This window comes from Peromyscus leucopus, chromosome 6, assembly GCF_004664715.2.
Source record: "Peromyscus leucopus breed LL Stock chromosome 6, UCI_PerLeu_2.1, whole genome shotgun sequence".
Lineage (NCBI taxonomy): Eukaryota > Metazoa > Chordata > Mammalia > Rodentia > Cricetidae > Peromyscus > Peromyscus leucopus.
This window is the reverse complement of record NC_051068.1, coordinates 116,968,578-116,981,026: the sequence shown is the minus strand read 5'-3', so window position 1 is coordinate 116,981,026 and position 12,449 is coordinate 116,968,578. Positions and strand designations below refer to the sequence as shown.

At 46.3% G+C, this 12,449-nt stretch overlaps 1 pseudogene; it reads left to right on the top strand.

Moving 5' to 3' along the window:
* Positions 1 to 543: 543 nt before the first annotated feature.
* On the top strand, positions 544 to 5,569 carry LOC114698251 (annotated as a pseudogene).
* The last annotated feature ends 6,880 nt before the right edge of the window (positions 5,570 to 12,449 follow it).

Sequence of the window (12,449 nt, the reverse complement as noted above, 5' to 3'; positions counted from 1 at the left end):
GGCTCTCTTCCCAGACGCATCTAAGTTGTGTTAGATGACAATTAGAACTATTGCAGAGATCACGGGTGGCTTTGGTACCGCAACCACCGTGATGGTTCAAGTAAATAAGGACCTGATTCTGGAGTTGCCTTCCTGACCACCTGGCTGCGGAGATGGCAGATGTGAGGCTTGCTGGGTCGGCGCTCAGCTCTCCATGCCTGGTGAAAGCCCCACATCTGGGTACATCCCGAAAGCTTCCCCATGTCTGGGCACATCCCGAAAGCTTCCTGCCTTTGCCTGGCCTTCTTGGTGCCATGTCCGCAGGTCTCACCGTAAAGCAGAATCAAGGAAAGCCAAAGACAAATTTCTCTTTCACAGCTTCCTGAAGAGCAGACTTCTTGCAGGTTAGTGCATTGGGGTTGGGATAGGCATCCCCTGTGGGTGGCAGCACCGGTCCTTTCCTGTTTCTCCACGCCAAAAGATCCATCGAGAAAACAAGCACGCCACCACCGGAGGGCGCCACAGCCCCACAAGTTTTTCCTGCAAAAACTGAAGTCCGCAAACATGGTTGTTCAGATGTCTTTTGTTTCTGAGGGGGAAAGGTGAGATATATATTAATACGGAAAAGCAGAGGAGAGGAATGTGTAATAAACACTCTGACAGTGCCTTGCTATGACATCGTTTGAGATTTTCAGCTCTATTGGAGCACTTGTTTTCAATGTCGGGCAGAGGACAATGCTGAGGGTAAGGGCTGTGCAGCCAAACAGAATTGGGTGACAGCCCCAGATCCATGCTCGTTAGCTCTATGATTACCCACTTTGCTCAGTGATTGACTGTGACCTAGAAGTGTAAGTCAAACAAACCCTAAGCGCTCGGTCTCAGTGTTTTATCATTATAACAGAAAGGACACCAGGACCCGTGAATCCCATCTTTTCCTTATGAACCCTGGGGTTCCAGGTGTGCACTCACACGCACTCACACGCACTCAACATTTACAGATGTGCTGGGACCCACACTCCAGTCCTCATTCTTAGGCAGCAAGGGTTTTATCCACTGGGCCATCGTTTTAGCATGTTTACAGCGTTTTGTTTTATTTCGACCAAGAAGGAACTGGCTGTTGCTGATGGTGGGTTGTGGTCCAAAGGTGAACAACTGGAAGTGAGAGGAAGGAGCACATGTGTGTTGGGGGAGGGGGTGTATTTTGAAGAGTAGGATGGACAGGAGCTTGCCATGCCAGGAAAGTGCCACTGGAGAGTTCAATGTGGCAACCGTCTCCTTTGCTTATGCAAAGACACTGAGGTTCCTGCACATAGGGACCCCCTGACCTGAACTGCTCCGCCCACACTTCCCTCAAATGCATCACTTCGAGCTAATTTCACTCCCATCCACTTTTGTTTCTTCAGATCACCGTTCACCCCAGAGGGAGGGGCACAGCAATGACCCACCTGTGATGCCGGGTTTCAGAACATGACGGGAAGGCAACCACTTTAAAGTAGCTGGGCTCCCATGTTATCACAGGGAACTTGGCATGCGCGGTAATTACATGCACTTGAATTTTAGAAAATGAAAGCGAAGTACTGTTTTCTTTCTTTCTTTTAGAAAGGGCTGTGATGGTAAGAAGCATTCCACAAGGGATCATTCATGTAGCCCTATTTTCAGAGTTGGACTCTGTCAATGCGTTTTAACCACGGAAGAGAAAGAATTCTAATTGGGGGATACGGTAGTTTCAGGAATGGCAGTTTCAGAGCCATGTAGTGGCAGGTGCTGGTGAAAAGCTGATTAATCCCATTCAGTGAATAAGAGGCTCCGTTGTACGGCAGCACAGAGGGCACCGAGCACTTGGGTATAAATCCTCTCGGCTGACGTTCCCAGCCATTCTGAGGTGTGTGTGTGTGTGTGTGTGTGTGTGTGTGTGTGTTCTCTGAGGGCCTAAAGAGGACATCAGATGCCCTGGAGTTGAAGTTTACAGGTGGTTGTAAGCTGCACAGTGTGAGTTGTGAGTGCTGGAACCCAACCAGCAGGTGCTCTTAACAGCCGAGCCATCTCCCCAGGCCCAAAGACTATTATTGTCACTAAAGTGGCTTTGTGAGATATAGCTCATCCGCTGAGAGTGTGCCCTTCAATGGTTTTAGGTATATTCACAAATACGTGCAGCCATCACCATGACTGGTTTTCAAACCTTTTCATCGCTTCATAAGAGCACCCCATCATGGAGTACCACCCACTCTGTCCTTTCCCTTCTTCTCAGCCCCCCCCCCACTCTGCTGATTTGTCCACTCTAGACACTTCACAGTAACGGAGTACATTAACACACGGCCTCTTGTAACTGGTTTCTTTCACTCAGCACAAAGTCTCCAGGCTTTGCTTGGGTTGAAGCAGGTGTCCTTTCAAAGGGAAATAATTTCACACTGTATGGATATTTTTGTTTGTCCATTCATCAATTGGCTTACATTTGGGCATTTGTATTCTGTTATTTTGAAGAGTGATAATGAAAACATGATGTACAAACTTTTGTATAGAGATATGCCTCCGTTTCTCTTTGGTACAGATCTAGGCATGGAATTGCTGGGCCATAGGGTGGTTCAGTGTTCCAGGGTTTGAGACCTGCTGGACTGTTGTCCAAACTGCATTTTACATGACCATTAGGAGTGTGCAAGGCATTTGATTTCTCCACATCCTTGCTTGTTATCTAAGTGTGTGTGTGTGTGTGTGTGTGTGTGTGTGTGTGTGTGTGTATGTGGTGTTGGATGGGCACATGCATGTTTAGGTACCCTTGCCTCTGAGTGCCTGGAGACCAGAGGAGGGCATCGGGTGTCATCTCTCCTGCTTTTTACTTTATTTTTCCCTGAGTCATGGTCTCTCACTGAGCTTAGAACTAGGCTGGCAGCCAGCAAGGCCCAGCAATCTCCCTTTGTCTTCTCCCAAAGCACTACGGTTTCAGGTGTGAGTACGGCCACATCTGGCTTTTTATGTGAGTATCTGAGATTCTAATTCAGGCCCTCACACTTGTGTGGCAACCCATACTACATGGCAATCTCCTCAATCTCTTGTCTGACTGTTTGACTCTAACCAACATCTAGTGAATGCAAAAGAGTATCGCATTGTGTTTATTTTTTTTAGATTTATTTATTTTACGTGTATGAGTGTTTTGCTGACATGTATGTCTGTATACCACCTGTGTGCCTGGTGCTTGAGGAGTTCAGAAGAGGGCATTGGATCCCTTGGAGCTGCAGTTACAGATGGTTTTGAGCCCCCATATGGGTGCTGGGAATTGAACCCAGGTCCTCTGCAAGAACAACAAATGCTCTTAACTGCTGAGCCATCTCTCCAGCTCTCGCTGTGAATTTAATTGGCACATTCCTGGTAACTAATGATGCCAAGCATTTGTTTACATGACTATTGGCTATTTATTTGTGTATCTTCTTTGGAGAAGCATCTCCTCAATCTTTGTCTAATTTCAAACTGTCTTTTTTATGATCAAGCCACAGGAATTCTGTATGTATTCTAGATATGTCTTATTTCTGGTACAGTTTTTAAATACTTTTATTTAGTAAATTGTCTCTTCATTTTCTTATCCACATCCTTTGAAAAACAAACACTTTCAGTTTTAATATGTCAAATTTGTTTGTTTGTTTGCTTATATGTTTAGTGTCATTTATAAGAATCTAATGACAAACCCAAGGTCATGAAGATTTACTTCTAGGTTCTCTTCTAAGAGACTTATTTATTGTGATACACGGTCTCATGTAAGCTATGTTAGCCTTGAACTTGTTATGTGGTTTATCACAGTCTTGAGCTTTGGATCTCTCTGTTTCCACGTCCCCAATGCTAGGATTATCTGAATGCACCACTAAGTCCAGTGAGTGCGGTTCTGTGACTCAAACCCAGGTCCTCGTGCATGCTGAGAGAGGGCTGTTAACTAGCTCACTCCCAGCCCCATCTTCTAAAAGGTTTATATTTTACAGTCCTTACATTCTTGAGTTTTGATCCATTTTAAATTAAGTTTTGTCTGTGATATGAGGGGAAGATATTGCCTCACTCTTTTGCTTATGGGTATCTATAGCAAATTTTTCTTTGGACCATGAACTCCAAAAGACAACATAGAGACGTATTATTAATTATGAAACCTCAGCCTATAGCTTAGACTTGTCCTACTGGCTCTTATAACTTAAATTAACTCATATTTTAAAACTACATTTTTTTTTCTTTTTTTCTTTTTCTTTTTTTTTGAGACAGGGTTTCTCTGTGTAGCTTTGAGCCTTTCCTGGATCTCACTCTGTAGACCAGTCTGGCCTTGAACTCTGCCTGGCTCTGCCTCCCAAGTGCTGGGATTAAAGATGTGCGCCGCCACCCCCCGGCTAAAACTACATTTTTTTTTTTTTTTTTAAATGTGGCTCAGTTACTGTTACTCTGTACCTCCCCATCCTGTTTCCTGACGTCTGGCTGGTGACTGCCTTTTTTCTTCTCCCCTGACCTCTGTCCCCAGAAGTCCCATCTAATCAAGGAGCAAGAAAAGGAGGAGCCAGCCCCCCAGCTACAAAGCCAGACGAGGAATAAGAAGGAAAGAAAAGAGATACAGAAAAAGAGAAAGCTCATCACACAGACTTTTAAGCACCACAACCAGCTGGCACAGAAGGCCTGGAGAGAGAAACGAGCGCGGCAGGAGACTGAGAGGCAGGAGAAGGCAGAGCGGGCAGCCCGGCTGGCCAAGGAGGCCAAGGCAGAGACCCTGGGCCTCAGATCAAGGAGCTGACCGACGAGGAGGCAGAGAGACTGCAGTTGGAGATTGACCAGAAAAAAGATGCAGAGAATCATGAGGTCCAGCTCAAGAATGGCAGGCAGCCTCGACTCACCAGGGAAGCAGGATGCTGAGGAGGAGGAAGATGAGGACAGAGGAAAGCTGAAGCCCAACCTAGGTAACGGGGCTGACCTGCCCAACTACCGCTGGACGCAGACCCTGTCGGAGCTAGATCTGGCGGTGCCCTTCTGAGTCAGCTTCCGGCTGAAGGGGAAGGACATCCAGCGGCGGCACCTCCGGGTGGGCCTCAAAGGGCAGCCCCCGCTGATTGACGGCGAGCTGTACAATGAAGTAAAGGTGGAGGAGAGCTCGTGGCTCATCGAGGACGGCAAGGTGGTGACTGTGCATCTGGAGAAGATCAATAAAATGGAATGGTGGAACTGCTTGGTTACCAGTGACCCTGAAATCAATACCAAGAAGATTAACCCTGAAAACTCCAAGCTGTCAGACCTAGACAGTGAGACTCGCAGCATGGTGGAGAAGATGATGTATGACCAAAGACAGAAGTCCATGGGCTTGCCCACCTCTGATGAGCAGAAGAAGCAGGAGATCCTGAAGAAGTTCATGGATCAGCACCCAGAGATGGATTTCTCCAAAGCTAAATTCAACTAACTCCTGTGCTTGCCTTCCTGAACTCTTGGAATTGGCCCCTAAATTTCCTCTCCCACCTTTTCCTGGGACCTGGGAACCTTAGGGCTGGGGCAGGCATGGGACTTCCCGGGCATGTGAGCTCCGGGGCTTCACCGGAGAAGGGCTGGGTCCTGGGGGTCCTCTCCTCCCCGTTTGGCCTGTTACACATTAAAACTATTTACCCTGCTCAAAAAAAAAAAAAAAAAAAAAGAAAGAAAGAAAGAAAGAAAAGCCTAGCTATTGGCCTTCAGCTCTTTATTAAACCAATCACATCTTTACACAGTGTAAAGGAATGTTCCACAAGAGGTATCAGTTTTTTCTTCCCCCTATTCCATAGCTTTGGTATTCCTGTTGAAAATAAGCTGACTGTGGGCCCATGGATTTATTTCTGGGCTCTCAAGTCAATCACTCATCTGTAGTCTACCTATATGCAATCCTACGCTGCCTTGTTACTTCTGAAGTTTTAAAATTGGGATGCATGAGTCCTCCATCCCCACCCCCACTATTTCAATAATGTTTTGGCTGTTTAGGGACCCTCGTGCTTCTACAGAATTTACCAAAAGTTCCAATTTTCAAGGTTGGAGAGATGGCTCTTAGCAGAAGACCCAGGTTCAATCCCCAGCACCCATGTGAGAGCTTAACCTTCTTTAACCCCAGGAGAGGTCTTTCCATTTGTTTAGTTCCTTCATTTCTTTCAGCAATGCCATGCTGTTCTCAGAGAATATGTTTTATCCTGCTTGGATTAATCGGTTAATCTTTCTAACTCTGTTCCAAGTGGAACTGTCCTCTTACGAGTGTGTCTGTTCATCCTGAGTGCAGAGGAACACCACTGACTCATTTAAATACTGGTCTTGCATCCTAACACGCTGAGCTCAATTGCTATTTTTAATACTTTTTCACCAGTTCCTGAGGATCTTCTGGATAAGGAGTGCATGATCTGCAAACAGAGGTGGTTTGACTGCTGCTCACTCTGTTGCAAATGAACTCAGTTGTTCTTTAGAAAAGGTCTGAACTCCTTCTTACGGTTCTTCTGCTAGACAAAATGTCTGAGCTGGACAGGGGTGGGGTGGGGAATGGGGTGTGTCAGGAAGAACCATCCAGTGTTCTCTGACACTCTGGTTTTGTTGCTGAGTGCTGAAGGAGGTCAGTCGGTAGACTCAGGCAGGAATTTTTTGCTTGCCAGCAGGGCAAAGATGTTCAAGGATACCTCAGTTCTTATTAGTGCCATTCCCTCAAAGCCCAGCCTCCACCCTACTGGAGGGGGTTGGGTGAAGGAAGACCATCCCCCCATCTCCAGACTACACTTTCCTGGGCTGGGACCAGGGCAACACTCACATCTTGCCCCTCTTCTGGAGGACAAACTTCACCTGGGGAGCTGTGTGATCCTGAGAGAGCCTGGTTCCTTACTCTGTCAGGTTGCAATGGGGTTCTGTCTCATTGAACTGGGAGCGGGGAAGGAAGGGTGTGGGCGCTGGTTCAAATCCCACAGTTGCTCACCGACCTCACCTGCCTTTTCATCCCTCCTGCCCTCTCTCCTTTTCATTTTCCTCTCCTCCTCTCTCTCTCTTCTTCCTTTCCTCCCTCCCTGTCATTCTCTATTGGAGGTCATACCCGGGGGTGTACACCCGCTAGGCAAGCACTCTGCAGCTAAAGAAACATTTGGTCTATCTATTCATGACTACTATCAGTGCCTTGAGATGCTGTTTTTCTCTTTAGAAGTAATTTTTATCATTTCTCCCTCAAAAGTGGATTCTTATACTGCAGGCCGAGTGTAGAGGCCTTAATATTGTCATTTGCTAGATGAAGACAGTGTGTGTCTGTTTGGAAGTCTGAGGTGATAGAGGGGACTGGAAAGTCACCTAGGGCCTAACTATGGACTCCACTCTGCTGGTGTTCATGCTGCCCATGTCCAGTGTTACTGCCTGGAACACTCTCTACCGCCACTCTCGCTCATGGGTCTTCTGTCTGCTCATGGACACCCCAATGACAGGGACCTCACTGATTTTAAACTAGTATCCCCATGAGTAATATGACCACATAAAACCAAAACAGCTAGTTTTCCATCCACACCGGCTGGATGTCTAAACAGGAAGTCAAACGAAAAAGGTAGGCACTTCAGAATTTTAAACAACTTCGTGTGTCCTGGAAACAGCTGCAAAATGGCAACCTGATGTTTGGAACCAAGTGCCCACGAGGTGCTCCTAAGTATAGAATTAACAGAGTGCTCATTACAGAGAGGCGGGACTTGCGGGTCTGGGACGGGGTGATCTCTCACTCCCAGGCCACCCACACTGTGCTCTGCGGCTGATTTGGATACAGTCATTTTCTGATACTGAGTGAAGGAGGACCCAGGCACAGAACAGGCCTGCAGCCCAGAACAGTGCCAAGAATTAGGATTTAAATGCCAGCTTGTGAGACAGTATTGGCAATGCGCCACCTCACACCCCCTCCCGGAGACAGGCTTGTTTTTCATCATAGCTCGGTGAGGATGTCCTCTGACCTCTCCAGCTCCCTCTTGCTTGTCTCTGCCAGCTCTTTGTTGTGGGAGGCTGGCCCCCTGAATCATCACCTGCACCCTCTCAGTAGCCTCTTGCAGCCAATGGAGTGAGCAGTAGATCAGAGCTCGGCAACAGAGGGGCTGCCCTGTGTCTTCTCTGCTTGGGAGTCTGCTGTGTTCCAGACTTGCCTTCTGGTCCTGCACCATCTCCTGTGCTTGCCCTGCTGAGCCTAGGAGGAGGGCTGCAGGTGGCTGGATTGGGGTGTCTCATTCAGCCTTTGTATAGTCTTCAGCATTTAGACCTCTGAACAAGATCTTCATGAAACTCTCTTCCAAGTTACTGTTATACTCGTCTTTGAAGTTAGTTAATTCCATTTCCTACTGGACTCCATTTTAAAAATTCACCCTTTTTTAAAATTAACTTTAAAATTAATTTATTTAAAAGGTAGGTTCTTACTAGGTAGCCCAGGCTGGCCTGGAACCCAGTGTGATTCTTCCACTTTTAGCTCCTGAGTACTGCAGTCACAAGTGGGAGAGAGCTTGCCCTGGTAACAATGTTCTCTCTGTCTTCCCATTATTTTTAAGCCAAAAGAAAGCACAAGAAAGAAGGCCTGATGTTTCTGTCCTGGTGCTCGCCTAGAGGATCTTATGTACTCATCTGGGTCCCCAGCAAACAAAATCCATGATTTGTCCACGTCCTGCCCTGGAATTTTGAACCTCTGTTGGGCACATGAATCAGTGTTTGTTCCACAAACTCCTTCCAGAAGTAATAAAGCTAACGTTTCTACAGAGCTGAGCTCTTGCTTGGAATAGAACTTGTTTGCTGTCTGAACTTTTTCTGGGACCAGTGTGGAATAAGCAGTTATTGTACTTTGCTGGGGTAGAGGGCATTTCAACACACAACATGTAGTATTCTGATTATATTTTGGAGATAGCTGTCCTCTTAGGGGAGAGCTCCAATTTCTATTAGTAAGCTTTTTTGTCCATGAGTAGGTACATAAAACTACCTTTAAAGGGAGAAATTGTTAAAGGACCAATTGATGATGTGGGTCAAGAGGTACAAATTTCAGATACATGAGATGAACAAGTTCTATATTAGCCACAGGATCACAGCTAACATCAGCCATAGGATCACAGCTAACATCAGCCATTGGGTCACAGCTAACATCAGCCATAGGGTGACAGCTAACATCAGCCATAGGGTCACAGCTAACATCAGCCATAGGGTGACAGCTAACATCAGCCATAGGGTCACAGCTAACATCAGCCATAGGGTGACAGCTAACATCAGCCATAGGGCCACAGCTGACATCAACCATAGGGTGACAGCTGACATCAGCCATAGGGTGACAGCTAACAATACTGCACTGCATACTTGAAATTATGAAAAAAATGAAAGATTTTAAACATTCTACATAGAGAAAGTGGCAACTATATTATGTAATTATTTTATAATTTATATGTACACCAAAATATGAAGTTATAAAACTTAAATATATACTGTTTGAATTTGTCTTTTATCTCAAACTCAACAAACAAACAAACAAACAAACAAACCTGGCTAGGGAAAAGCAAACTGCCTTCTTAGGCCCATGTTAACACACCAAAGCACTTTGAACTTAAAATAAAGGAAATGAAGGATCTATGTATAAATAGAGGGGGCTTTCCAACACCTAGCAATGTGCCGCGGCTTTCATGTCACAAGGCAGCCTAGGCTGTGTGCTACCAAGTGTCTCCCTGGCATAGTCCTTTGAGTCTTTCCTTTATTTATAGTGACAATAGCATACTTGGCAGCTCAATGGTCTCTAACAGCCGATAAACCCAGATACCATGTGCTAAAAGTAACCCAGCTTTCCCTACATTGGAAATATTGGCTTGTAGCGGGAAGGAGATAGGAACATTCCAACTTCTCTAGTGGAACAGGGGGATGGAGCCGTCACATCCTATGCCAAGGACACCTGTGAATTCACCATACAAGCTGTCAGGTCAGTTTGGCAGCATCAACGATGAAAATCCCCAGTTATTTCTGGAGTGGTTGATTGATGTTTCAAATAGAAGTTGACATTTTGATGGGATCCAAACATGCGGTGATAGGAGTTAATGAGGATAATGATGATGCTAATGTTATTTATATTATACCTTCCTTCCAAAGAAGCCCTTGGTTCCCTTATCTCATTTGCATTGAAAATGTCCCTTTGGAGTCGGGAGGCAGATGTTATTAATCTTTTTATTTTTATTTTTTTTCAGGAGCGCAAACGGGGGAAGAGTTAATTGCTTGGCTTTCAGGCTCCACTCGGATAGTAAGAAGAAATGTTGAAATAAACCAAACGTGGGGAAACCAAACAGAGAGAAGCATCAGTCTCTCTCAGTTTCCGGTTGTCAAGCTCCACTATGACTGGGTGACACAAATGTCCTGGGGGAACCCTAACAGACCGACAAGCGCTGTCCAAGTCCTGGACCTCAGTCTGCAGGGCCCTTGACATCCCGTCCTGTGCTGTCTCACCATGCTCTTATGTTTATCAATTTTAGCCAGATAGATCTACTTGCTTGACCCCACTGTCCTGCATACTCTTTCAGCTTATTTACCTTTTGCATGTCTATGGGTGTTTTGCTTGGATATGTGTCTGTGAACCATGCGTATCTCTCTGCACCACGCGCATATAGTACCTGCATAGGCCAGAGGGCACTGGATCCCCTGAGACTGGAGTTACAGACATTGAGACACCATGTGGGTACTAGGAATTGAACCTGGATCCTGTTGAAGAGTAGCCAGTGCTCGTAACCGCTGAGCCAGCTCTTCAGGCTCCTGGGTACCCTTTCGCCATGCCCATCACTCCTCTTGTGCCTTTAGTGCTTGTCTTCCTTGTCTTTTGCTGCATGCCATCTTCAAGAAGGCAGGAGCTGTGACTCTCCCTCTCGAGAGCACAGGCAATGTGACACATATAAGGAGCACCTGCTTCTGGAGTGAACACCATGTGCTCCCACTGTGCTTCTGCTCAAGCTGTTCCTTCAGCTTGGAGCCCTGGTGCTCCCGCATCAACCGGCTGAAGCCAGAGCAGACTCTGGCTCTCCCTAGAGTCTTCTGGCTCTCCCCAGCCTGGGAAGTTCAACAATGAGGAAAGGAAGTGCAGCAATGGCGTATCAGTCTAGGACCTCCCTCGGCTGGACCTGTGCGCATGAGCCTGGGCCCTCTGCTTGCAGAGAACCATGAACTGCTTGTAAACCTCATTGTAAGTCATGAAATAAGTTGCATCCTTATGTAACACAACTCTGTCAGTCAAAACATGAAGTCGTCATGCCTTGCTCCTTAGCAACCACATCTTCTTCCTCTTGGACCCGTAAAAGAAAGTCTCACATAGTAACCTGGTGCTATTTGCCACTCCAGCTCAGATATCCTGCTGGTCTCTGATAATGTATCTGGCTTGTACTTTTATTTTGCTTTTGAATAAAGAAAAATCTTTGCCTTTTCCTATTCATGTGCACATCATCACTTTTCTGAACAAGACCTGGAAACACCCAGTAAAGTCACCATCAACAACCCCTTGTCCTTTTTTTTTTTTTTTTTTTTTTTTTTGGTTTTTCGAGACAGGGTTTCTCTGTGTAGTTTTGGTGCCTGTCCTGGATCTCGCTCTGTGGACCAGGCTGGCCTCGAACTCGCAAAGATCCGCCTGGCTCTGCCTCCCGAGTGCTGGGATTAAAGGCCTGCGCCACCGCCGCAAGGCCAACTCCTTGTTCTTTAATGGTTCTTATGGTGCCTGCTGTTCAATCTGGAAATCTGTGCACTTGAGGTCTTACCTCCTTGCCCCTTCCATGCAGGCAGCTCTCAGAAGACAGGGACCGTGGCTGAGGGCCTGGCAAGGGTAGACACTTCCTGAGTGTGTGCTCACTTGTCTAAAATCACTATTGGCTAGGATTCTTCAGTACCTTCCCATTTCTAGAATTGCAGCTTATTGTGAGAAGGTATTTGTTCACTTGAAAAGCTTCGAGCGAGATCAGTTAGGGAGTCCTTGCTATGCAGGCTTCCCATAGAGAGAACCCCCTTTCCCTGGGTGAGGAGATCTGGACTCTGGCACTCAGTGCGGGTGGGGTTCATTTCCTGTTGGGTCAAGAGCAGGTTTGCTGAGATGGTACCTGGCATGAGCAAATTTTATGCCTATTGGAAATGTCAATGTCAACCTAAATAGTAGAGCATTCACGTAAGTACATCAATGGAGAAGGTATGAGCAGATCAACCACCGCCCCCAAGGAGATCGAGGACTGCTTTGCATATCTGGTGAGTACTGCCATGTAGCATCCCATATAACAGGACTGAACTAACTCCAGGGCTGTGTGGAAGCTTCTAAGTGGCAAATTTTGACAATCTGATGAGCGCTAATAACAATGTGAACATACCAGATGTGTGTGAGCTAAAGATGTCATTTAGAAAGAGTCATTCTGTAACTGTACTGTGGAAAACATTGGGGGATGTTACAGCGGATGATATACATGTGCCTTACTGAGGTCTAAAGAGGCCTTTAATCTATTGCTGAGCAAAGAAGACTCCAG